The 27028-nt window shown below is 49.0% G+C and overlaps 1 protein-coding gene across 6 annotated transcripts in view; it reads right to left on the bottom strand.

Moving 5' to 3' along the window:
- Positions 1–27028, bottom strand: part of NCOR2 (nuclear receptor corepressor 2) — a 2813293-nt gene that overhangs the window by 1166463 nt on the left and 1619802 nt on the right. The gene's annotated exons all lie outside the window — the stretch shown is intronic.

The following is a 27028-nucleotide window of genomic DNA, read 5'->3' on the forward strand; positions in this document are numbered from 1 at the left end:
ACTATTCTCTCGGTCCTCTGAACTTTTTCCTGGTCGTTGGCACTCTCCTAATTGCATCGCAGACTTATTTTTCCATGCTGACAATTACTCCTTTGGTTGGTTGCCCGGTACAGTTCCGCTCTATAAATGCACTGTCAGTCCTATCTACTTCCTATGTTAATCGTTTCATTCCTTTGCACGGAAACACCATCCTGGGCATTTTGTAACATCCCTACCCTGATAAATGCTGCCTTTTCCATGCGTGTTGATAATCCTGTCTCCTAGTTACAATCTTGGCCTGCATTGCTAGAATACTTTATGGAAATCACCTCTGCACGTGAGCCATTCCACTCCTCTAACTGTTTTCTGATGCATTTTAGTGCTTTGTAGAAAAGTTAAACCTAGGTAAAACCTGTGCATGTTAGTGCTTTGTAGGACAGTTGAACATAGGTAGACCTCTGACCTGGGTATTTTTTCTGCTGCATTCTAGAGTTCATCCAGTCTGGGTATTTAATTAGCCAGCTACGCTGTGTATATCTGCTTCACAGCACCCCCTCATCTGTATCTGCTGGGCCGCCTGGTGAGTTCATTTGTGCACTGTGCAGCTCCCCTGTCCGTCTCCCCCCTCACTCGCATGGCGCACTCTATCGCCCCTATCTATTGTAATTACTACTCCATCACCTATCCTATCTCCTTCGCGAAGTCTGGAAGAAAAAAGCTTAAAAGAGCTCTCCTGGCCTCCAACACAGGCCTACCTATTGCTGACACCTACGTCAACACTACTTCCAGGCATATTATTACTGACATCCTCTTCTCTGTCCCCTCCTAGACCTTTGGACTCCCCGCCTGATTTCCACGTTTTCCCCTTTCTCTTTCTCACCCATTAATGGTGGTACTAGATGGGAAGTACTCTTGGCATACTTGGCATCTAGATGCATCATTAATGTCCATCACAATGGTATTATCATGGCCCAAGGTTCTTAACCTCCCCTCCTCCCCCTTGACCGGCGCCTACCCTCTCATTAACTTCCTCCCATTTCCCGCTCTTACTCCTCCCTCCTTTCCTCTCACCTCTTCACCAGCACCGACAGAGTACCTCGCCCCTGCACACCTCCTCGGAAAACTTTTAAAGGTGGTAATCTGCTTCCCTTAGCTACTCCCAATGCTCGTTCTGCTATAAAACACGCCTCCAACATCTGTCACCTTCTCGAAGACTTTGACATCTTCACCCTTACCAAGACATGGTTCAATGCCATCTCTGCCACTGCTCTTGACGCTCTTCTTCCTGAGGGCTATAAAACTTCTCCAAACCTAGGCCCAACCCACCCGAAGTGGCCCTGATTTTCCCTGAGTGCATACCTGCTGCCATCACACCCACTTCTCGTTTGAATGCCTCGTCTGTAGGCTTGGGGTTTCTCCTAGTCTCTCATTCACCTCCGCTACTACCTACAGGCCCCCTGGCCCCATCTCTCTTTCACTCTGAATGGGCAGACCTCACCTTCTCCCTCTTTACTTCTTCCACCAAACTCCTCCTCAGAGAGTTCAATATCCACCTCGACTCCCCTGAAACAGCCACCTCACTGTTCCGTGACCTCTGGAACTCCCTTTTTCTTACTATTCTGGTCCGACCCACTCAACCAGACACACTTTGAACACCCTCATCGATGGGGACATCTCTATCTCTAACCCGGTCACCACTCCTCTCCTGGTCTGACCACTCTCTCCTATTCTACACTTGGTGCCCCTCGGTACTTTACCCCAGCCGCCCCACTGCACCGCTAGCCTCCTTTGCCGTCATTCGACTGATGAAGCGAGCGTCAGTTGTTGCTTTTGCTTCCACTTTCATCCCACCCTCAGACCCCAGCTCAAGACTCTCCCTCTGACTCTGTCCTTGGTAACCTGCACCACTCCAGCTCCAACACAGTGAACATCCTTGCCCCAGTCATGAGGATCCGCCTGAAACTTGCCTCTAAATGCAACAGTTGGTACGATTCCATACTTGCATCTCTGAAGCGTAAGTGCAAAACTGGCCTGTCGCCTGCTCCAAAGGCAATATCATTTTTCTATTCGCTCTAAGGAGAGGCCTCACTTCCAAGCCTGCATCTCTGGAGCCATGAACACGGCAGAACCTTTGAAAATCTGTAAGCAACTCGCCAATCCAACTGCAGTCTCTACCTCTCTCCCTCCTTCCCAGGTTCTCTGCACCGCTTTGGCCTCCCATTTCACCTCTAAAACTCAGGAAATCATGTCCTTACTCTCCACCACATCCATTCCTTCCCAGTCTTGCCTCCCCTGCACTCTCCTCACTCCTGCCCACAACTCCTGATGAGGTTGCTAAAGTTGTCTGCTCTATGAAGGTCTCATCCAAACAGGTGCTCCCCTGCTCTTCTAGAGCCATTAAAGGACATCTCTCTCACTTCGGCCTTTGCAGACTTCTGTAACCACTCTTTCACCATGGACTCCTTCCTTCGTGCCCTCGAGCATACCCTTGTACACCCTCTCCTAAAAATCTGCCTGCTGACACGTCTTGTCCGCCTAACTATCGCCCCCTATCCACCATCCCCTTTCTGGATAAACTCCCAGAGAAGTTGGCCCTCCCCGAACTGACCCTCCATACCGAACTTGTTGGTTGCCTCCATGACGATAAATCTGGATTCCGGGCATCCAGAGGCATGGAAACTGCTCTCTTGAGCACCTGTGAAGACATGCTCACAAATCTGGACTCTTAATTGTCCTGCTGTTCTTATTCTTCTTGATCTTTCCTCAGCCTTTGACACGGTCAACCACTCCATCCTCATCAAACTGCTCCGTGATACCCTCGGCATCATGGATCGGGCACTGGATTGGCTGACCTCTTTTCCCACTAACTTCCCCTCCCAGCTGCAACAGAGCCCTTTCTCCTCACCCACTTCACTCTCTACCTGTGCCATCCCCCAGGGCTCTATCCTATCGCAATGGCTCTTCAATATCTATCTCGCCCCTCTTGCTCACCTGATCGCCTTCTCCTCTCCTTAAAAGTGTTATGCTGACACACATCTTTCCTTCAAATAGCCCTCTACCACTTCCTCTTACTCCTCTCTCATTCACGATTGTCTATCCACTAACCAGGCATGGTGCGCGGCCAATGACCTCTGTCTTAATGGCAGGAAATCGGAGATCCTTCCTATCGGGACTCCTGCCCCCCCCCACCCCCCCCGTTTCCCTCCTGCCCTCTGGCCGCCCTCCTTGGGCCCTCTACCTTCACCATCCCTTGAGGCCAAAACCCTTGGGGTCATCTTTGACTCCTCTCACTCCTACACCCCTCACATCTTGGACCTTGCCAAGAAGGCCCATTTACAGCTTCACTCCCTTAGAGGCATTCTCGCTTTCCTCACATTTCCGCAGAAGCTCAATGTTTCAAGTCCTCTCTAGGCTGGACTACTGAAACAGTCTCTTCCACAATCTCCCCCTTTCTTCCCTACGGCCCTTCAGCTAATCCAGAATGGGGCTGCAAGACTTCTCCTTGGCCTCAAGCCCATGGGCCGTATCTCTCCAGCCCTAAGATCTCTGACTTGCTCCCGGTGGCCGCAAGAAAAAAATGTTAAGAAACCTCTGCATCATCCACAAGGCTTTCTGGGGCCTGGGTCCACGCCATCTCAAACACTATCTTCATAATTCCTTCCCTGATAGACCCTCTGTCCCTCTAACTCCAACTCCAACTCTCCGATTGTCCAGTGGGGAGGGGGAGAGGAGGGGAGATCTCGCTCTTCGGCCGATACCTCCCTCTGGAACAGCCTCCCTGCACTTCTCAGACTTGAGCCGGACCGCCTTTAATTCCGGAAACTTCTCAAAACTCTGCTTTTCTCTCCCTCTATAGTCTCCCTGCTAACCACCCCACTGCCACTGAGACTGGAGGCCTGAGTACCTTCATGAACCTCACAGGTTACAAGGCCCTTTACCAGTAGACAACAGTACTCCCCCCGTCCCTAGAGCCCCCCCCCCCCCCCGCAGCACTGCCCTTTTAGGCCCCCTGCCTGGCGGCCATACATCCCACTCCTTAGGATCCCTCCACCCATCACTTAGCCAGTTGACCCTCCCCAGCACCCCTGCACTTCCCTCACAGGCTCACCAGAACTTGTCAATCCCCAATTCCCTCCTCACCCCTTCCCTGCCCCTACCTACTGCACTTCGCTTCACTGCACTTGCACATCCGAAAGCCACAAGGCCTAGTAGGACCGTGTTTGTATACTTACTGTTCTTTACATTGTATTTCCTCGCCTTGTTCCCTCCCCATTTGCCTTGTGGCCCTTGGAAACACGATTCTGTTGTATAAGCGCCTAACAAATGATCAATAAACAAATAAAAACATTATGGACAGCATCTGCTCACCCCATCTGTCCAGCAACAGACACTTTGACCGGGATTTGGATTGGTACTAGAATGTCCTAGCCCCCAATCAAGCCAAAAACACATACCACCTCTTGGTATTTTCAAAGGCTTAACGTACATGGCAAATATGGCCTTTAGAGGGCAGGAGGAAGGCCAAAAGACAAGATGGCCGAATGACGGTTTTAAATCGCGTGGCATAGGCATTTTAGAGTATACGATACTCTAAAGAACAAGTTACTTTCTTACCTGCTAACGTTCTTTCGATGGGATGGTCCGACGACGTATTCCATATCTATGACAGGTAATGTCCACAGCTGTGCTGCTTCGGAAAATCTTTGGCGTCTGCGTCCTGCGTCGATGACGTCGATGTGCCGTCCCCGGGGACCTCCTCCGACGGCACCCGATGTGATAAATAGGACGCACGACGCCCATAGCCTCAGTTATAGTTTTTTCCCAGAACGTGTGCCACCAGTTTTCTGCCAGTCAGACACACAAGGCCTTGCGGAACGCAAGCTGCAATCGCAAAAGAAATTCTGCAGCGGGGAAGGCAGGGAGGGAGCGATATGGAATATGTCGTTGGACCATCCCATCGAAAGAACGTTACCAGGTAAGAAAGTAACTTGTTCTTCGAGGGGATTGGGTCCTCCGACGTATTCCATATCTATGACAGACTCCAAAGCAGTACCAAGCAAGGAGGCGGGAAAGAATTTAGAATACAAATTTAGCATACCCAATCAAATTGCGGAATAGAGAACTGCCTTGCCAAAGGCCAGATCTTGCCCTCTGATGGAATCAAGGGAGTAGTGACGTACAAAAGTATGTACTGAAGCCCAGGTGGCTGCATCACAGATGTGACGAATAGGAACTCCCCTCTGCAGTTCAGTAGACGCAGCCACTCCCCTGGTAGAATGGGCCCGCAAGCCAGCCGGAGGATCCTTACCCGCCAAGTGGTAACACTCGGAGATAGCTAAAATAATCCAACGAGACAAAGTCTGTTTCGTCACAGCTTGTCCCAAACGCTTTCCAGCGTAACCAATGAAAAGTTGATCGTCCACTCTGACCCGGGACATGCACGAAATATAAAAGCTCAACGCTCTCCTAGGATCAAGCCTATGGAGCCTCTACTCTTCCTTATCAGGATGTGGAGGAGGATAGAACGCCGGAAGAACAACCTTCTGGCTCAAATGAAATTCCGAAACCACCTTCGGAAGAAAAGAAGGACGAACTCTAAGGACAACCCTGTCCTTATGAAACACAGTGAAGGGTGGCTTAACTGAAAGTGCCTGTAACTCACTCACTCTGCGAGCGGAAGTAACCGCAACCAAAAACACAGTTTTCAGAGTTAACAGCCTCAAAGGGCAAGAATGTAAAGGCTCAAACGGAGCACCCATAAAAAACTTAAGAACAAGGTTCAAATCCCAACCTGGCACCAGAAAAGGTGACGGAGGGAACACATTAGTGAGCCCTTTCAAAAACTGCGAAATTAAAGGGATTTTAAAATAGGAACACTCTTCAGATGAGCGCTTAAATATGGACAGCGCCGCCAGGTAACCTTTAATGGTCCCCACTTGCAAGCCCCTGTGGGCCAAAGAAAGCAAAAAAGACAGAACCATGGGAAGGTCACATTCAAAAGGATCCACATTCTGAACTCTGCACCAGTCGCAGAACTTTCCCCAACGGCAATGGTACAGAGACTTAGTTGCCGGCCGCCTGGCCGACAGCAACACCTCCATCACGTCTTCAGGGTGGTCCCAATCCTTATACCTCAACCTTTCAGAAACCAAGTGTGAAGATTGAGGGATCCGACCTCTGGATGGAGAACCTGACCCCCCCCCTCCCGTGAGAGCAGATCGTCTCGGTAGGGAAGACGACGTGGAGGGCAGATGGACAAGTTGAGAAGGTCTGGGTACCACGTCCTCCGGGCTAACCTCCGCAGCACTTGCGGGATGACGGGGACTGGAGGAAACGCGTACAGCAGTGGGAATGACCACTCCACCACGGACGCATCTCCTATGGCTCCTTTTGGAGGAAATTCCCGCGAGCAAAACCTTTCGCACTTCCGGTTGACACTGGAGTCGAAGAGATCCACTTGAGGGGTCCCCCAAAGCGCGAAGATCTCCAGGAGAATCTCCTGAGCCAGCTCCCACTCGTGAGAGATCGAGCGCTGCCTGCTCAGAGCGTCCGCCGTCTCGTTGTCGTCTCCGGCCAGATGAACAGCCGAGATCGAAACTTCCTGCTGGATGGCCCAGAATTCAAGCTGCATCGCCCCCCTGCACAACGGAAGTGACCCTGCCCCCCCTTTTTGTTTAGGTAGTGCATGGCCACAGTGTTGTCCATTAGAATCAGGACACACTTTCTGCGCACAGTCGGCAGAAAAACCTTCAGGGCTAGCCCGACGGCCCTCAGCTCCAACAGATTGATATGGAGTCTGGACTCCGACGGAGACGAACGACCGCTGACTGTCAACTCGTTGGCATGAGCTCCCCATCCCGTGAGGGATGCGTCCGTCACGATCGTCACCTCCGGCCAGGGCAGCCAAAATGGGGCCCCCTTCATCAGATTTCCCTCGACGACCCACCACAGAAGGTCCCGAGCCACCGAGGGCGGCACCTGAACAGGGTCAGACAGCCTGCCGGAGGACTGAGACCACTGGAGCTTGAGTGCCCACTGCAAAGATCTCATCCGCAGACGAGCCTCTGGCACCAGAAGAATGCAGGATGCCATGAGGCCGAGCAGTCTCAAGAACTCGGACGCTGGGAGATCCTGGGCAAAATGAAACTTGTGCACCATCTGCTGAATGTGAAGAGCCCTCACCTGAGGAGGAAAACACTGCCCTATGGACGTGTCGAGCACTGCTCCAATGTACTGGAGCCGCTGCGTTGGTGTCAAATGGGACTTCTTTAAATTGAGGGAGAAGCCCAGCCTGTGAAGGGAGTGGCAGGTGACGGACAGATGATCCAGGACTTGCTCGGGAGAGCTCCCCCTGACCAACCAATCGTCCCTGAGATGCGCTGCCACCACCACCATGAGCTTGGTGAAAACCCTCGGGGCGGAGGTCAATCCGAACGGCAGGACCCGAAACTGAAAGTGCGAGTCGCCAACCGCGAACCGCAGGTACTTCTTGTGCTTGGGATGGATCGGCACATGGAAGTAAGCATCCTTGAGGTGGAGAGACACCAACCAGTCCTGAAGTTGAAGGGCCTGGAGGACTTGAGAAAGAGTCACCATCTTGAACTTGTCCTTCCTGAGGAGTTTGTTCAAACCGCGCAAGTCCATGATGGGTCTCAATCCACCGTCTTTCTTCGATATCAAAAGATAAGGGGAATACCATCCCTTGTTCCTCTCCACTACAGGCACCAGTTCTATGGCGCCTTTCTCCAGTAGGGCTTGAATTTCCTGCGCAAGGAGCGGATCCGGACTCTTCAAAGAGAGGCACCCTGGTGGATTGTCGTGAGGCCTCTGCCGAAAAGGAAGACAGTAGCCGTGGGTTATGATCTCCAGAACCCACACATCCGAAGTAATGGCTTGCCACCCTACAAGATGCTGCGCCAGCCTTCCCCCAACCGGCGAACCATGGAACCTGGCCTCATGACTGAGTGGTAGCGGCTGCAGCGTTGCCCGAGGGCAAAGAGGCAACTGCCCGAGCGGCCTTGGCACCTTGAGTACCTTTATTTCAACCTCTGGCACTCTTACGATGGCCTCTTTGACTGCTAGCTCCCCTCGCTTTACTGAAGGATGAGTAATAGCGAAAGGAACTTCCCCTCCATTGATGTCCCTTAGGACGAAAAGGGGGAGGTTGGCGAACTGCAGCGCCCAACGACTTTGCTGCAGCTTTGGAGGTCTGCAACCTCTCAAGGCTCTCGTCCGCCTTGCTGCCAAAAAGGTGTTCACCGTCAAAGGGCATGTTGAGGAGCCGGGACTGCACATCAGGAGCGAACCCAGACTTCCGCAACCACGCAAACCTGCGCATTACGGTGTTTGCCGCCATGGACCAGCTAACGCAATCCGCCAAGTCCAAACCCGACTGAACGGCCTCACATATGGCATCCTTGCCATCCTGAACCATAGCAAGGAAACAATCCCATTCGTCCCCTTCGGGAATATGTTCAGCCGCTGATGCAACACAGTTCCACAGAGTGTGTGTGAAACGAGACAAGGCACATATGGAGTTGGCCGCATGAAGCGCCATACCCCCGAAGAAAACACTTTCTTCGCCCAGCCGTCAAAACGTTTGTCGTCCCTATCCGGAGGGATGGTAGGATACAACGCCTGCTTTGCCGGGGCCGTAGCCGCCTGCACCACCAAACTCTCCGGAGTGGGGTGCCTAGAGAAGTAGCAGGGGTCGCTACTGGCTGGACGGTATTTTCACGACAAAGACTTGCCCACTGCCGGGAGACTCTCCGGAGCAGTCCACGCCGCTGCCACCCTTCTCTGCAGAACCATATGAAAAGGCGAAACCGGGTCAGTGGGTGGACCGAGATCAAGGATGTCCATGAGATCATCCTGATCGAACTCCCCTGGGGGAGCTGACCAACCCAAGTACTCCGTGACCCGAGACATAAGGTGCCGATATGAAGAATCGGCATGAGTGCCAGGCTCCAGCCTATAAAACTCCACCTCCGGAGAGTAGTCCAGTCCACTGGCATCATGCAGTGACTGGCGCAGGTCATCAAACTGGCTATGGCCCAAGATAAGTTCATCGGGAACCGTAACCGGAACCAAGCCGCCATCAGAGCCTTCATCACCCTCAGAAATGTACTCCATGCGGGGAGAGGAAGACCTCTGGGGACCAAAGCAGTGCCTGACCTTAGCCAGAGCCTTTCTAGGGGCAAACCCCATGCCACGGGGCCCCTCCGACACCACCGCCTCGAAAGGCGTCGAGGGCGCCGAACGAGTCGGCGCCGGCAGAAAAGGTGTCGACGTCGAGCGAATCGGCGTCGACGTCAGCTGCAGCGCCGCCAACAGCGGCGGCGACACAGGCCTCGAAGTCGGAGCTCCGAGCGTGTCTCTCGACGACCTAGGCACCGACGACCCCCTCGGAGGCGGAGCCTCGAGAAATCGTCGACGACCTCGGCGCCACAGGCGTCGTCTACTTCTTTGAAGATGGCACAGGATCACGTGGTCTCGAGCGCGTCGAGGACCGGGACCTGGAACAGGCATGGCGAGAACGGCTACCCTTGTCCGAGCGGGACCTCTCCCGCGAGCCGTGCTGACTACGCGAGCCCGAAGGCGTACGAGCAGTGTCTCTCGTCCGGTGCCGACCGACCCCACTCGGAGGCGCGGACAGACCGGTGCCCTGCGATTCAAGAATCGCTAGCATCTGCTTCCCGAAGGAAGCCCATTCCTCCGGTGTCGCTTGCATGGAGGGATAAGCGACCCGCCGACGGGCAGAGTCCTCGGAAGAGGACGGGGAAGGCGACCCATGCCGGCGCTTCCGGGAATGCCTCGAAGAGGCGGAGGAGTGGTGAGACCGACTCCTGGAAGGAGACCCACTGGACTTCCGACGATGACACGGAGAGTCGCCCCTCGAGTCATCCATCGAAAGCCCCGCAGACCTCGACTTCCGGGGCTTAGACACCCGGCCTACCGACAGCTTCTTCTTGCGTTCCCGCAAGGCCTTTGTCGTGAGTGACTGGCAGTCGCCACAGTTGTCCGTATTGGGCCTCCCCCAGGCACCAGAGGCAGGCGTCGTGCGAGTCCGTGACCGACATCTTGGACCCACAGTCCCTGCATTTCTTGAAGCCCGGACGTGGGGTTGAAGACTAAGAAGACATCGCCACGAACAGGTCTTCACCACAAACCGAACAGGTTCAACGAACCGAGAATTGAAAACAGCAAACTCCGAGTCGAGGCGTACCGAGATTCACGAAGCGAACACATTCGCAGAAAAAACGGAACTGAGGCTATGGGCGTCGTGCGTCCTACTTATCACATCGGGTGACGTGGGCCGTCGGAGGAGGTCCTTGGGCGTCGGCACATCGACGTCATCGATGCAGGATGCAGACGCCAAAGTTTTTCCGAAAGCAGCACAGCTGTGGACATTACCTGTCATAGATATGGAATACGTCGGAGGACCCAATTCCCTCGAAAGACATTTTGGGGTTGAATGCAAAAGTGCACAAGAGAGTGTAAAAAATCATGGTCGAAAAATACCTGTTGCCCCCAGCCCATCCTGGACACATCATGCAGGTAACCAAAAAGTTACAAAATCTAAAATAAAGGAATACAGATTAGCCCTACCGCACAGTGTGCACTGTAAAACAAACAGGGAATTTTGTAATGGAGTAAAAAGAGTCCCCCCCCCCCTGCACTGCTAGCCACAGGAGCTGATCAGTGCCCCAAAACAGATAAGGTATGTAAAGCTAAAAGGCTTTAACCTCCAGGCTTTTGAATAATTATAATTGTTTTTTATAACTTGCTTAATACCGAAGAGGTTTCCTAGCGCGCACCAGGAATTCAGACCTCTGTTGCTTGCGTCGTCTTGCTTCCAAGACAAGCGCGTTGCAAGTGAGCTATACTACCCGGGCCAAAAAAAGGGAGCTCATGCTGGGTCTGCAGACAGGGGTAGAAAGGCAATAGTATCTACAGTAATTTTCAAAGAAAAGTAAAGAGTGGGGTGTTAAATTGTCACTAGGGTCCTGAAAAGCAGATCAGGAGGAGAAAACCACTATCAATATATTTAGCTTCTTCTTGGATGGCCCAACAGCATCGAGCCTTGCTTCTTGGCACTTTCAATGTGTTGAAATGGCATTAAGATGATCAAATCAGGGGCTCCCAATGGATTGAGTCTGCCCCAAAACAGTGGAGTCAGTTTGAAGTGGTTCAGTGATGTTGTGCGTTACTGTAGCAGTTATCGGCGCAAAGCAGCTAAAGAACTAGCAGGCCATGGTCGGGTCAGCAGCTTCACAATGGTCAAGATGGTTTGACTAGGTCAGAAGCGATGCGGTTCTGCAGCAGCGATCAGCTCAAAGACAGCTGGAGCGCAGGCAGGCAGTTGTCAAGTGAGCGGCTCGACGGCTCAAAGCCATTTGAAAAAGTGGCGAGTGTCAAAGGCAGCTCTGGGTGTTCTGCAGAGGCTTAAAAATGACTCGAAACTGGTTTGTGCCCGCTTAAAAACCTGCGCCTTGTGACCTTTGAGTGATCTGGCGCATTATGAGAATTAAAGTAAAGTTAAGCGATTTGAAGTAGTTAATAGAGCACAGAGCTGTTCCTGGACTTCTCGTTTGTTAGGCGACCCCATCCAGAGTTCCCAGGGATAAGGGGAGGTTGTCACCTGTAGTGACCAGGATCCTGGTTACTAGTGTTGAGGCAGCAAAAGACCATGCCCTTAGAGCAATTCACCCCAAATAGGCCTCCGAGATAGGTGAGGCAGTGGTGGGTCTTGTTCCATCCTTGGAGTTTCATCTCCACCTCTATGGCAGAGGACAATGGGCAGACTGTACCCCAATAAGGTACAATCAGCATCTTATGGTGTGCAAAGACGACTCAACTAAAGTAGGGTCACCCCTTTACATAGCTAATTTGCCACTAGGAAATGGTCCATTTCAAGCCTACTGTAAGGATCCAATCCTGGCAACTGTGACAAGAATCTTTGCCGGATGATGCCAGTCGTAGAGTGCTTTGCAGCGGGAACTGAGAACAGGAACTGCGAGTAGCTGAAAAATTCCAAATCCCTCACTTCAACTAATTTCCAGGACTACTATAACCCCTCTCTCCAGTCTGGCATACATCAAAGAGTCTCCAGTAATTACCACTCTGGTGTGCCCTCTCCATTGTCCCAACATGACTTGCCTTTAAAGCGCTGGTTCACAGCTTCATCCCATGGGGATATTAGCTTTCTCGGACATTCTCTCAGGCCCGATAGCCACCAGTGCTAAGAATCTTGCCCAGGTATTTCACATAGAAGTACCTGGGAGTGGGTAGCCTCTAGGGTCTAGATGGTGTACTCCCACTGCACCACCTAACTCGAGCTTGTTCAGCGAGTCTGGTCACATCTTCCTTACCAGAAGCGCTCCATTTTCACTGAACTGTCGACACGCAAGAGTTGGTTCCTCCACTGAAAAGGCCATGCTGCCCTTTTCCATAGAAATACATTAACATTTCAATAAAATACATACAATATACGAAGTCTACAACGAAGAACACATAAAAGAGCCTGTTATCTTCAATGAGGATTGAGTTGCAAAAAATCAGTCTCATACTTTAAAATACAGAATCCAGTGACGTACCTTTACCAGCAGTACTCAAGCACTACTTAGTGCGCTGACTCCAAAGTGCAGCAGAATACAGATATTCAACTTGTCCCCCTTCATATCTTTAATGAGAAAAACAGATTGATCTCCCTTCTACAAATATAGTTTGATTTCACATAAAGCCTACACGTTTCACAATTGTAAACAAAGTTCTGCTAATAAAACAGGAAGCTTAAAAGGAGAACATGATTAAAGATTCCCTCTGTTAACACTATGGGAAGTGCGAAGGGGTGGGGTTGGTGGAGCTGGCACCTGGCAATCCTCTGGAGAAGATTTCTGAGAATTTGGCACCGCTGCTGTATACACAAACATGTTTGTTCAAATAATGTGCACGCGTATATGTACTGAACATGCAAATGGCGAGGGCAGTTATCTCCACTGGTTGGGGTTGGCTGCGATCTAACACAAATCATCGCCAGTGTTCTGTGCTTGCGCAAATTATGCATTGTTTATGCCAAACAATCTGCAATTCAAAACTCTGCGGCTTGAACATGTTGGCTCAGGGGAAGGGTTTGCAGAGAACAAGAAAGTGGGTTCTAATAAAGTGGTATAGTGGTGCGGGTGCCTGAGGCTCCAGAGCTTGACAGGTTTGAGTGTCAGGAAGGGTTGGGTAGAGGGGCAGAGTTGCGTGGTTACTTGGTGAAATGTTAGTTGGGGTTCATATTATTCCTTCCTTGGCTAACTTCCAGATAAGAGTACCCAAACCAAGATGGCTGCGTCTGTGGGACTTACTGGCAGTGCAAGGACACTCAAAGCGAGAGCTCTATTGGGGAGCACTGTTGTGGTCTAAACAGCCTTTCAAACAATCATCCTGTGGAGTGCAACATCTTGCAACTCTGCTCCAGCCATTGAAGATGCATCCTGAGAGGCATCCCTGCTGTGTCACTAGACTGTGCGACCGCGGCACCCAGGCGGTCGAGCAGCCCAAGCCCCAGTTTGAGCTGCCAAAGAAGCAGTCTGCTGGACCTCTGCAAAGCAGCGGTGGATGCACGTGCATGCAGATAAGGCGCTAGGGTCCCTCTCTCCCAGTAGTGCAGGGCAGCATTCAGCACTCTTGATCCTCGAGCAGCAACACCACCCTTCAGAACTCTAGAGCTCCACATAGAGAAATACAGAGGACCGTTTCTTGACCATATGTCTGTGCAAGAATCCAGTTAGAGCCACAGAACAAGAGCGCGACTTTCTTGTAATAAGCAAAGAACTTGGACAACCCTTTCAGAGAATCAGTATGAGAGCAATTCGTTTTCACATAAGGGAAGAACTGTGTAATTACTCCTAAGGTTCTTGCAGAAAAACGAGTACTGCATTGCACAGGCGTGTTATAAATGACTTATCATATCATATCATTAAAGGAAAATGCTAAATTGTGAAATGACTACTGGGCTGCACAGGTTTGTACTGACAACTTTAAGTGATGTTGAGTACGTTGGCAGTTGTTTAGATCGAGCTGGTTAAACTTCAGAGGTCAATGCGCTCCACAGTGCGGTTGTTGGACAATGAGCACACAAAGCACAGGTCTCCAGGCGGTTGGGCAGAGACTCTCTGGTAAAGCACTGGAGGCAGAAAGTGGTGGAAAAATGACTTACAAGTAATGTTCTTTCTAGAGGCGCCCTACCACAGATTTAAAATCTTAATAGACATCCTACTGCGCAAACCCGCTTTTGAAAACTTACAATAGGGGTGAATACAGTCACCTCTGACAACCAGATTTCTCAACTCGGCGCAGTTCAAAGCCTCTGTAAAGGACTAGGCCCCATTACCTCCGTTCTTCCCTTATTTCCACCGTGCTCAGCAGTGGAGGGAACCTTCACCTAAGGGAACATGGAGCACCAACAACCTGCTAAAACAATTCAATGAGTTTTCCTTCAAATAGATTGCATCTTCCCACAGATCAGAAAGCAGGAGGGGGACAGAAAGTGAATAATTAGAGTAGAACATTTGCAAGACCACTCTACCAAAAGAAGCATGTCAACCAGCCAACAACTCTGGAAGTAGCGCTTGGAAAAAGTATGCAGGGTGGACTACGTGGTCAACTGGCTAATGCCAAACATTGACACACCATTCTGTAAGGCCAACGTGGCTGCCTCTTCTCTGGTGGAATGTGCCATAAGCCAGAAAGGCACATCTAAGCCCCCTCTCTCATAACATTCTGGAATACAAAGTACTAGCCAACGCGAAGGCGTCTGTCAGGGCATCTGCGCCTGAGAGAATGACAACAAAAACTAGTCATCACTTCAAATAGCAGCTGCCCAAGCCATATCTTGTGGGTTGTTGATGGACATTATAGTGTTGCAGTCCCAACAACGCTGAAAGCACCAAACCTTAGACCCAGACATGAAGGAACAGCAAAAATATAAGAGCCTTCCCGAGATAACTGCATGCTTAAAAAGGAACAGAGGTAATTGTGCTCAGCGTGTCATCCCTTTTTACAGAGGTGAGGTCACTGACTGAGTGAAGGGAGCCGATTTTAGGATGTGACCGTCGTCAAGCTGCACAACACCACGTGTTGAAAGTTTCTGAGAACAGCTTACACTGGAGGATATCGATCAAGATGAGGAAACTGTGGGGCAATACAATCCATTAAAATGTCATTCTAACAGCTGCAGGTGGTATCTTGGAAGAAGGCTACCAGGGTTTTTTTATTTAATCGACTTCGTTTTCCCCCATTATCGTTACTAGAGATGGGCGAGCCAAGCCTAACTCAGTCCGGCCTAGGTAAAAACTAGGGCTCTGGGCCTGACCCTTCTCTCGAGTCAGTGCCTGCCCAAAGTAGGGGCCGGCCAGGAGCCCCATCAGCTGCCCTCCTACGCCCTGGAGAAAAACAAGTGCAGTAAAAAACTGTGCTCCGAAAAGGAGCGCACTTCTTTGACTTCCGGTCCAACCCCTGTCACTCTGATTTGCTGGGACAGGAAGCACATGGACACTTCCTATTGGAATGACTGCATCGGCTGGCAGGCCAGGAGAATTTGAAGGTAAGCGAGAACAAAAGAGGTGGTAAGCAAGGCTCACCATCTCTTTTGTGCGCCGCCGGCCTTGCCATCTCCAATGTCCCCCATATCCCCACACAAAGAAAACACACTGGCGGCATTCCCCCCCATACCAGGTATCATCACGCTCTTGTCCCTACAACAGCCCCCCAAGCACACCATCCTAGTCCCTTACCCTCACCTCCCCCTCGACTCTCACCAGCAGTCTACTTATCCTATCACCCAGTTCCTCAATCACCTTTAGTCCCTTTTGGCGCAGTCCCATTTTGATGCCCATCACCCCGTTAGCCTCTTTTTTACCCCCAGGCCTGCTTAGCACATTTTGTTGCACCCTCACTCCTTTAGCCAATTGTGTTGCCCATCAACCCCTTTAGCACTCCTTTTCTTGTCGCAGTCCCTTTAAGCCCCTTTTCTTATACCTTTAGCCCTTTGTGTTGCATCCTCAACCATGTTGGCTCCTTTTCTTGTCCCCACTATAGACCCACTTCCTCGGCCCTACCCATAATGTCCCTGGCTCTCCTAGGTATCATGTGCACTCCTTCGCAACTCTACTTCTGCAGAGAGCATACATTCTGGGGAAGTTGTGCAGCTAGCAGTTGCCATGGAAGTTTGAGTAAGGACGCTGTTTTATTGCAGAGTGCACACCTTCATCTTAAAGTCCATCTAATCAAACATTCATGAGTAGGTATTCCAGTACCCACTTACAGCACAATAGTAACAAAATCCCTGGTCGGACTATGAAAACATGCATAACTGGACATCCCCTCTTTCCATTTACATAGACTCCCAATGGTCCAAAACTGCTGCTCACCTACTGCACCTTAAGAAATCATAGCATGTCCCCTATCATATCCCATCTGGTAATTGATTGGGTGCCTGTATCTGAATACATCAAACTCAAATAGCAGGCATTCCCAACCGCCTGACTTTGGCAACAAAACCCAAAGTCCTGGATCTTCAAAACAAAGCTAATTCCTACTATCCCCACAATTATCAAAATTGCTCTGATCACGATAGCAGCTGCTTGTAGCCAAGAACAGCCTGGGTAGCCTCAAGCTAACAGTCACTAGAATCTACTTTTGACTTCCCAGGCCAACAGGTGCCACACTACTATAACTATGTAAATTGAACTCTGTGATTTGTGGAATTTTGATAAAAGATGCATGAAAGAACCTTGAGAACAAATTTAAAGCAGCATGGGTTCATATGTAATGGACACAAAGTTAATGTCTGCATCTCAAGTTTATACCGTGATATGTATTAGTGTACAATCAATAGGTCACCCCATGAACTATAATTGGAACAAATATACTCCTCAACAGAGTGGTTCATCCTCAAGCATTACCCAAGCATCTATAACTGAGGTGCTGCCTTGATTCGGTTTATGTCCTGATGAAGGGTAGGCTTCCCCACACTTCTTGACCCATCGAGCCGAAACTCAAATATCTTGAGTCGACCTATTATCTAGATTCAACAACACACAATATTTAATTTCTCAATTTTACACAGTTAACCCTCAATGTATGCTCATGCTTTTTGGGGAATCACACCTATTCATAGGTGTATTCTAAGTTATGTTGTCATTGCATGTTTGGAACATTCACAATTAATTGATGTTTTGCTTTTTGTGAAATTGTATGAAAATTCTTTATGTGCTGTAGAAAAGCAGCAACACTTGTCATCACTTCATAGTAACAATTCATGTTCGTGAGGCAGCACTATTTTGTAACCTTTGTGTTATTACCTTGCGATAACCTTGAATGTTTATGTGTGTTTTACCTGTCTAAATAATAATTCTTTTTTCTACTAATGAGTTAAATAACCATAATGTTCATACAAATAGTACTTTTTATTGTTGAAATGAGAGAAGCTTGAAGTGTTCATTTCACTCTGAATCCAGAGGTGGAATGCAACCCATTTAGAATAGTATGATGTGTATGACCCCTGTTCATCCCTTTTATACAACTTTGCGCATCCTTCACTGACTAGCAAGGCAGTAGGTGGAGACATAAGACATTAAGGAACTATATAAAAACATTAAAATGCCAGGTACCCATTTCACCTCACCCAACAGCAACCCAAAAATGTAAAGAAAAATACTTAGCAGAGAAAAAGCAGAACCCACTTGTATGATATGGTAACAGTTGACACATGACATAACAGAGCTGCAATATACAGCATTCAGAAACAGAAAATTGCTGTTAATGAGGCGATATTAACCGAGGGGGATGGCCGACCCCCTCAGTAATCACCCACCGTCCCATAGCTCTCAACTCACATGCTTTTGGCGGGTGTCACCCGCCTTGTAAAAGGCTGACTCACCCGCCAAGCCTCCTGCACGGCCATTCATTCCAATGAGCGTCTCACCCGCCAAAAACAAAATCGGATGATTTCACCCGCCTTTGCAACACAAATGGTTGAGAGCTATGCCGTCCCTTAACGAGGGTGGCGGCGCCATCAAACTCAGCCCCTGAACACCCCCACCACACCTCTTCTTACCGGAAATGGGCTCCTCTGCCTTGGCCGCACTGTGCGCTTGGCTTCCTGTTCAAGCTATGGAAATGGAAGAGGGGCTCCAAGCGGAGCAACGCCTTCCATTTCTATGGCAATCCTGACTCTTACCAGACGAAGCAGCGCTGGCGTTTATTTTAATTTCAATTGCTATTAGCACCTCAAGGGTTTGCCTTGAGGTGCTAACAGCAATAATAATGTGTTCTGTGGGCTTCACCACGTTTTTGTATAGGGCTTCAAATCAGATTACCTCCTTAGGAACTGTAATAAACCGGTGTTTTTATTACTCACTGTAATGGTACTCCATTGACCAACCTTGAGAGGATAAAATATTCAAAACTGTGTCCTGTACGCTTGACACAGATGCCCGGGAAGAGCAATTCACTCTCTAAGCTATCTTAATGGTTAGATGCATAATAAAATATACATTCAAGTCACATGTATGTAATATGACTTTTGTCCTATGCAATGTTTTGCCCCTCTTCATTCTGTCTCACTGACACACAAACACTCACGTGAAGGAAAGGGTCGTATTATTCATACTCATTTGACTAAATAGAAAAACACACACGTGCAATAATCACACATCAAGCAGACATACGTTCTAAATGTTCACTGCATAAAAACACAATCTAAATTCTAGCGAAATAAAAGAGGAATTGCAAGAAGGATTTTGTTATCCATCATTCTGCTATACATAACGCTCTATAAAATCGGCACCTGGCATTGCCTTTATCAGAATACCAGAAAACAGAACAAAAGAGGTCAAATATCAAACCATTCCTTGTTGGTGTCAATCTGCCAGTAAATATTGCAGATTTTCAGGGTGCTTTGTTGTCTGAACTTTCAATTACTTTCTATTCACTTGCACAGAATGCCCCATTTATGGTCACATTCTGTTAACTGGCATATTTTCTTTTGCTGATTCATCGATTTCTCATATGTGCCGTATTGAAAACGTTTGCTGTATCGAGAAAAAAAAACTGTTAATTTTAGTTGCAACATTGTGAGGCAAATGCCAAAGTGCATAGTAAAAGTCACCTGGCACTGAAAAAGAATTAGCACCCTGTATGTGGGTGATAGGCAATCAGGCAGCCCTCAACTGAGGCTCTACTTTATGGTACAAGCCCACGTTCCAAGCTGCCTCTGCAGCTGGCACTCCTTCCCTTTCCCATTCCCCCAACACCCTCTATCCTTACCACCCACGTAGTTCCCTTGTAGAGTGGACTGGGGTTGCGCAGTCTTCCTAGCAGTCCCTCTTCATTTGTCATGAACATTGAAGAGGGACTTCCCTCGATGACGAGCACTGCAGCATCCACAGCTGCGCTACAATGCTTTTTTTGTTTAAGTTTAAAATATATATATATATATTAGCACTCTAGCAGGGATCTACACAGGGGCTAATGGCGAAATGGCCTGAGGTGGCAAGGAGACCCTGTAGGTAACAGCACCGTCACAATCGTTAAGGGACCCTCGCTGCCTTCGGGCCCTTAACTTGGGCAACGGGCCATTAGCTACAGGGTCGGGCCGCCACCTCGGGGGCTATCGGCTCATTAGCACCCTGGCAGGGGCCTTCCACCAATGACAATGCTCGGAAAGCAGACTGTATTCACTAAGGAAAGCCCGCATTCCAAGCAGTCTCATTGGTGTCGGACGCTTCCCTTCTCTGCTCCCCCTTCAACTTAGCACCCGTGAAGCTCCTATTGTTGTATCATGCGGCACTATTTTGTAGTCTCATATGAAAATAAGCATTATTCGCACCCTAAGAATGTTCATGACCCAATCACAAAGCAAGGACCGCAGGCATCATCTGCCAAGACAAATAAGCGTTCTGTGTCTGCCATTTTCACTCTTGGTGCCACTCACCTGAGCACAAGCCCCGCACTTCCATCCTCTGGCCCACCCATGTGGGCATTCGCTCTTTCTCCCCACCTCTAAACAACCTTTCATCTTCTGATCCTTATGTGCCCCACCTCCTCTTTCTCCCTTCTGCCGAAGCTCTACCTTTGTCACTCCTAGTCACTTGCTCCTCACCCTCGTCGCACACCCTATGCTGCGCTTTCTTGCCATAGAGGTCTAGGGTTTTTCACCAAAGTGGGCCAGGTCCATGAGTTACTCCGCTGTGAAGCTGCTACTGGTGAGCAGTGTTGACGAACACAATATTTTATTAAATTCACAATATTCAACACATTTTACCAAAAATCTCCCCCTTGGGCACTACTCAAGCAATCTATCGCAAAAGGATCGAACTGCCATTTTCTACTGTGGGACACTTAAGTTTGGGCCATTAGGTGGCAGCGCAAAACTATTGCTTTACAGTACAGATAGGTAGAAATGGCATATGAAGATGGGCACACAGCTCAAGTGTATTTTGCTTGGTTACTTGCCCACCTGTTGACTGCCCAAGGCCATGCCAATCCCTATGGCCATTCCCACCCATTACCGGCACGTCCAAAACACCTTATCACGGGAACTCTGAGATTGCATTGATCAAGTCATATCATCAAACTTTGCACTCGAAGTGCCTGCCAGTGTTTTTCAGCACAGTCTTCAAACAGTTAAGGACTTAATAGGAGCTGTAAATACACTACGGGTGTAATATAAATGTCTTAACCAGGTCTGCCTTCAGCCCCTCGATTACAAGCAAAGCCAACAGTTTTGGCTTGTGCCTAAGTATTAGGCATGTGCCAGGCACTGCTATTCGATGCCCAGGTACTTGGACGATTTTGGACCTGCTACCTTCAACGGGCAGTAAATATCACTACCGCAGTGCCTGACCAGTGACTTTCCTATGCCTACAGAAAAGCCCATACTTTTAGCTTTGCCAATGCGTGCCCCAGCCACGTTTATGCCCAAGTCCGACCATGAACATATGTGTTAGCCAGGCTTTTTTCTTTGTGATCTATTCCCTCATTTGCCATCATCATCTGCACCCAGGATCACCAAACGCAGTAATGAGCTCAAAACAGACCATATCCGCCACACCAAGCCACTACCAGCTGGTAAAGTGTACCTCGGATGCCATTACTGGCATGTTACATTGATGATGGTCTTTGCAATTCTCTATTTATGGACAGATATTGCATGGAGTGTTCATTTACATTTCTACATTAAAATAGTTACATTAATATAGTACACATTAGACAAGGGTATATCTGATCTTTACAATGTTCACCTATAGACTTTGATTGGGGAGGAGATGGTCCTATCCCACCCCCCTCGCATTCCCAGCAGTAAATAAACTACATGTAGGCCAAGGAGGAAGAGACACCCACCCCGAGGTACATCCCCTCATGATATAACAGAGACTTACACAAATAACATTGCTCACACCCCCAAGAGCAGACTCCATTTTGTATTAGAACAGACGCCATCTTATTACTAGGCCGAAAAATAATCCCTCTGCAGCTCGCAGCCCTCCCCTTCCCAGCATGTTTCACAGAAGGCCCAAGCCATCACCACCCGAGACCTGCTCCGCGCGAGCCTGGTTCTCATGGAAGTTCAGCCATTTATTGTTGCAATCGTTTAGTAACTCTTCCACAGAATGTGCTCTCTGCAGAGCGTGAGACCGAAACATGCCCCAGTACAAGTGCTCATCCATCTCCACTAATCTGCCTGTGCCCTCTAACCCCACAACCCACAAGGTAAGGGTCCACAAGTCCCAACCCCAAATCCCTTTCATGGTGATACACATCTGACCCCCTTGTCTTGACCACTCCAGGACACCCAACACAAATCTAATTCCGCACAGCAACATATTCTCCCCAAAGCATCACGTGTCAGTTCATATCATGTGGCACCAGGGAAAGTAAACAGTAGATCAAACCCCCATGGGGAAGACCGGTATCAATGAAGCCCTGAATGTAGAGGTCGGAATGTCAACATATTAGTCCATCTTCTCTAAGTGCCCCCATTCATGCAAGCATTTTATGTTCGCCATTATTCTTGTATTATCAGTTCCTGTTTAGCTTAGACAGTAAGTTATGGAGCGCCTGTCTGCCCTGACCTTCACCGCAGAGATGAGCCCAGCTGACCCACGTGCCATGACATCGACTGGGAAGCAGCGGCCAATTAAAGCCTAGCATCCCCTAAATGGCAGACACTGCCATACAGCCCCTCCAAACCGCACTTATTTTCTACTGTATGTGATGATGCCATTCATGATGAAATCTTTTCTTATAATGTGATGCACATGTAATTTTTGGCAGAGCGCTCAGAGGCAGCAGAGTTCTTTGCTGGCATTTATTATTATTATATAAACTTTGTTATCTTTGCAACTCATTTCTTGGTCTCATTCCCTGATGGGGCGCATTATCTTTACTTTTGGATTTTTATGAGGACACATGTATGAGTGGCGCCTTCATTTGGTGACCCCAACATGGTTTCCTCAAGATCCCTGTACCTGCTGCGCGATCCAGGGCCTCTCCAGAAAGGCCATGCCCACCTACAGCTGACCAGTCCCCAAAAAAGTGTACGCACAAGAAAAAGGTTCTTGTGGGTTCTGGCTTTGTGAATACCCCGCTGCTCGTTGGAGCCGGGTGCAGCCCCAGGGAGATACCGCGAATGGAGGCTCTTGGAAGAACACAGGCACGTGAGTATAAATTGCAAGGATTGACAAATAACGGAACTTGGGGACATAGAGCAGAGTGACTGAACGGAACAAGCAGTGGATGGATGTGAATGAATTTAGTGGTTGTCTGAAGCGAAGCGTTTTTTCTTTTTATGGCCATTAGTATTTTTTATTAGACAAATAAGTAAGAAATACAGAGGAGATATGAGAACCTAGCTCCGAAAGGGTTTGGAGGGTGGCATCACAATGCACTGTCCCGACCAGTGCGGAGAATAAATACAGAGATAAAAGTAGGAGCCCCATATAGTGAGAGGGTTTGGGAAGAAGTAGTGGTTGTTGTTTTGACTTATTTTAGCTGATTATTTTCAGTGTTTTGTACATGTGGAGGAAGGCCCAGGAGGGGTAGCTATGATGTGAATGATCAGTGAGTGAGAAAGTGTACACTGTTCTAAAAAAGGAGGGGGGTGGGGGACAAGTTATATTTTTTCTGTTTTTTATTGTGTGGTGTTCTTGTTGAGTTAAAATTGTTCTAATGTTCTTTTGTATGTATGTGTGTGCCGTATATTGACATTAATGCTAGATGTGGTAAAACGTTATTGATTGTCCAGAAACAAAGGCGAAAGGCATAGAAGAGAGGGTAAGGGGAAAGGGCCTCTACGAGTGTTGGGGAAGGAGCCATACACACAAGGTAAAATGTTTTAGTGATGGGGATGGATACCCAGTTATCTCATATCTGCAAGATCCTCCCAATGTACAGTGAGCGAATTATAATGGTCAATGAGTGAAAGAAACAAAGGGGGAGGGACTGTTGCATGCCTGGCCGGAAGAAGAGTCCTTTGATAAGGGAACGTTCGAACACCAATCCACGTACCGAACAGTAAAATACAAAGGAAAGCAGTTACAAAACCAAAGGGAGGTGTTAGATTTGTGGCGGATGTTCGAAGAGACTCCCGCCACAAATAAGATAGAGAAAGGGTCAGAACAACCAAGAGTGGCAGGGGGAAATGAGGGGGGGGAAAAGAAGGGGAGGAGGAGCCCAAGAAAATCTACCCATTGCTCACCAAGCCAGCAGAGGGGTATTCAAACCCAATGTATGTGCCAGGGGTAAGTACGCCAGTGACATCGAGCACGGCCCCACCCCCAACTTACAACCCCCCCACTACCACCCCCACCCACTCAGCCGCAAATACCAGAGATCTTGAGATAGCTTTAACCTCCACCCGTAGTGAATTGGCTCGATTACGAGCTACATGTGAAACAGCACGAGGACCCGAGGGAGATTCCCAACTCCAAAGAGGTACCCCTCTCATACGAGAAGATTATTTGGAATCGGGAGAATTCCTCTTTAGGATTGACAATGCGGCCGTACGAGTAGAGCGAGAAGGGGAAATCGACAGTGTGGGGTATGATACTGTGGCATCAGTGAGGGACGAGGAGTACTGGAGTGACTATGACGAATCAGAAGAGGGTGCCGTATGAGGGATACAGCCAAGGACAGAAGGCTACCCCCACAGTAGAGGATACATGGGAAGGGAGTCTCAGAAGTAGAATGGGAAGGATAGCCCTGGCCAAAAAGAAGGGAGGAGTAGCAAAAGGCAGGAAAATAGAATTGAAATTACAGATGCCCCTAATCCATGAGAAAAACACTGCAGGCGTGCCCCTTGGCTTGGGAGATATTAAAAGCCTCTTAGTGTCCGCAGTAGGTGATTAAGTAGACCTGTGTGGGTGAAAGCAGGCTTCCCCAGGTGTGTCTATAAGTAATGATATTCATGATGGGGCGCATTTAATAATGTCCAAGCACAAGTGTGGGATGCACTGCAGAGAACCTTCCGTGATACCCCTGATTTACACTCTATAATGCAATGCACCATGGGGGATGAGGAAGATGCTGCGCAGTACATTCTCCGGGTCCAAGAGATGTGACGCACGGAGACTGGCACCGCATGGGACCAGTCTACCTCCCCATTTTATTTAATCATTAAGAGTGGCCTCCCAAAGGAAGTACAGAAGGCCCTTGACAAGATAGCAGGGAAAGAAGCCAAGGGCTTGCCCGAGATTCAAAGCATTATAGTACATCACTGCCGGAGGACCAAAGAAAGAGAAAAATAAACTATTCAGAGGCGATTAGCTTAAGAAGCAAAACTAGTGCAGACAAAGATAGTGAAGGTCGCGGCGGTAGCAGCAGCACTGTCCAAAGAGCAGCTGGGAGAGGAAGAGTGTGTCTCTGTAGCTACACGGGCGAGAATGGCAAAGGATGGACAGACAACGGACAGGAGCATTGGGGAGGTGAACAACAATATACGGGACCCAAATGGCAAGGAAGACCGACAAGAGGGTGAGGTGGGTTCCGAGGCCAGTGAGAAGGAGGGTATGGTGGACAAGGACCTCATGGGGGGAAACCAAAGGCAATTCAGGTCCTGCCGGAGGTGGGGGCACTTTCACGGGAATGCCGCAGCAGGCAGGGAGGGAATTAATCAGTACAATCAACCATATTACAGCCCACCCCAGTATCGGCACCCTCACCTGGGAAGCCACACGGCCTTCCCACAAGTGGGTATGAAGCACCCCCACAGCACTCACAGGCAGCCCCTCCACTGCCTGGTTATAACCCACTCCACCACACCACCTGTACGACACAAGAACCTAAAATTCGCCCAGGCCAACAGGCCCACCGAAATGATAACCTCATCAGCACCACCCCAAATGGCGCACCCGAACCTTATCAGGGAGCATGTGTACTCTGTGAAAAATATTTTCTTGACCAGGAACAGACACCTATCCCAATTAGGGCAGCCCATAGAGAGCACTTGTGTGTCCAGTCCTATCCAGAAGAGGAACCACTTGTGGGGGCAGAGATAGAGAATAAACCGTTCATCTTCAAGGTGGACTCGGGGCGGAGAGGTCATGCATACGTGAAGGTGATTTTCCGTTATCTTGTCAAACTCTCGATGCGCAAGGGTTCTCTGGGGCTGTGGTTTTGGTTCCTTATACAGAAGATTTGAATGTGAAGATAGGGGGGAAACAGTGCAAGCACCCCTACTCTACTACGAAAGTTCCCCTGTCAATTTACTGGGACGTGATTTACTCAGCTAGCTAAACATGACCATATCCGTTACTGACCAGGGAATTATTTGCTCCACACCAGGCATGTGCTTCCTCAGAGCAATGACGTTGATACACACCATGGACAATGAACTGAAGGGGAGGGGGGGGACACCTGTAAATCATGACATGTTTGTGTATGGGATTAGGGTACTGGCTAAAGCAGTACCTGAACTCACAAGGAAGGAATGGAGAGTACCCTCAGATTTTGTGTTCTGCCCTGTAGCTGCACCCTAGATGGTTGCTGGCACAATACTGTCCTTAGATCTGGAAGGGGTGCAAGTGTTGGCAAAGAGAATAGTAGCAATAGGAATGGACATGCATGGATGCGAATGGCACATAGTGTTGTGCACTGACCCAAACATACCATTGCGTGAGCTAAGTGACAAAGAACTGTTCACTGACAACAACAATGACGGAGAAATTACTTTAGAAATAAGCATCCCCTGTGAGGTGGTAGTACAGTACAGAAAAGTACAGAGCCCCCTCATGACTGTCGTCAGTGCACCACCTTCAAAGGTATTGCGAGAGCCCAAGCATATTCAATAGAATATTGCACAAAGATCTTGACTATATTCAAGTCCCGAGCACTATTATTCAATATGTAGACGACCTAGTCTGCAGCGAGAATGTGGAGAGTTGTCGAAGAGATTACATTGCCCTGCTCCAACTCCTGGCACATAAGGGGTACAAGGTAGACAAGACAAAATTACAATACTGTCTGACTGAGGTCCTGTACTTGGGCCAATTGATCTCGAAAGATGGCAAAAGAATAATCCCTGATAGGGAAGCAACTGTACATGCTTCAGCCAGACCGCACAGTCAAGAACATGCAGAAGTTCCTCGGAATATGCAATTACTGTAGGGCATGGATACTAGATTACGCAGCCTACACAACGCCCCTATTGCAAGGCCTAAAAGAAGCACAGAAAGACAGAACACCCATACACTGGACAGCGGAAATGCAAACTGCATTCAACAGTCTAAAATGTTGATCTCTACAACCCCAGTCCTTGCAACATCGGATTATGAGCAAGAATTTTACCTTTTCTCGCACTCCAATGGTACTCGAATGACAGCGGTGCTCACCCAAAAGAGCTCCATGGGTCACAAACCTGTGGCTTATTACAGTGGCACACTTGATTCAGTAATGCAGGGCCACTTTGCTTGCAAACAAGCTTTTGCAGCTGCCGCATTTGTGATTGAAAACAGTTCGACAATTGTCATGGGGTGCTCCATCACCCTGTATGTGGAGAACT

Source organism: Ambystoma mexicanum, chromosome 10 (assembly GCF_040938575.1).
Source record: "Ambystoma mexicanum isolate Mex_15411 chromosome 10, UKY_AmexF1_1, whole genome shotgun sequence".
Classification (NCBI taxonomy): domain Eukaryota; kingdom Metazoa; phylum Chordata; class Amphibia; order Caudata; family Ambystomatidae; genus Ambystoma; species Ambystoma mexicanum.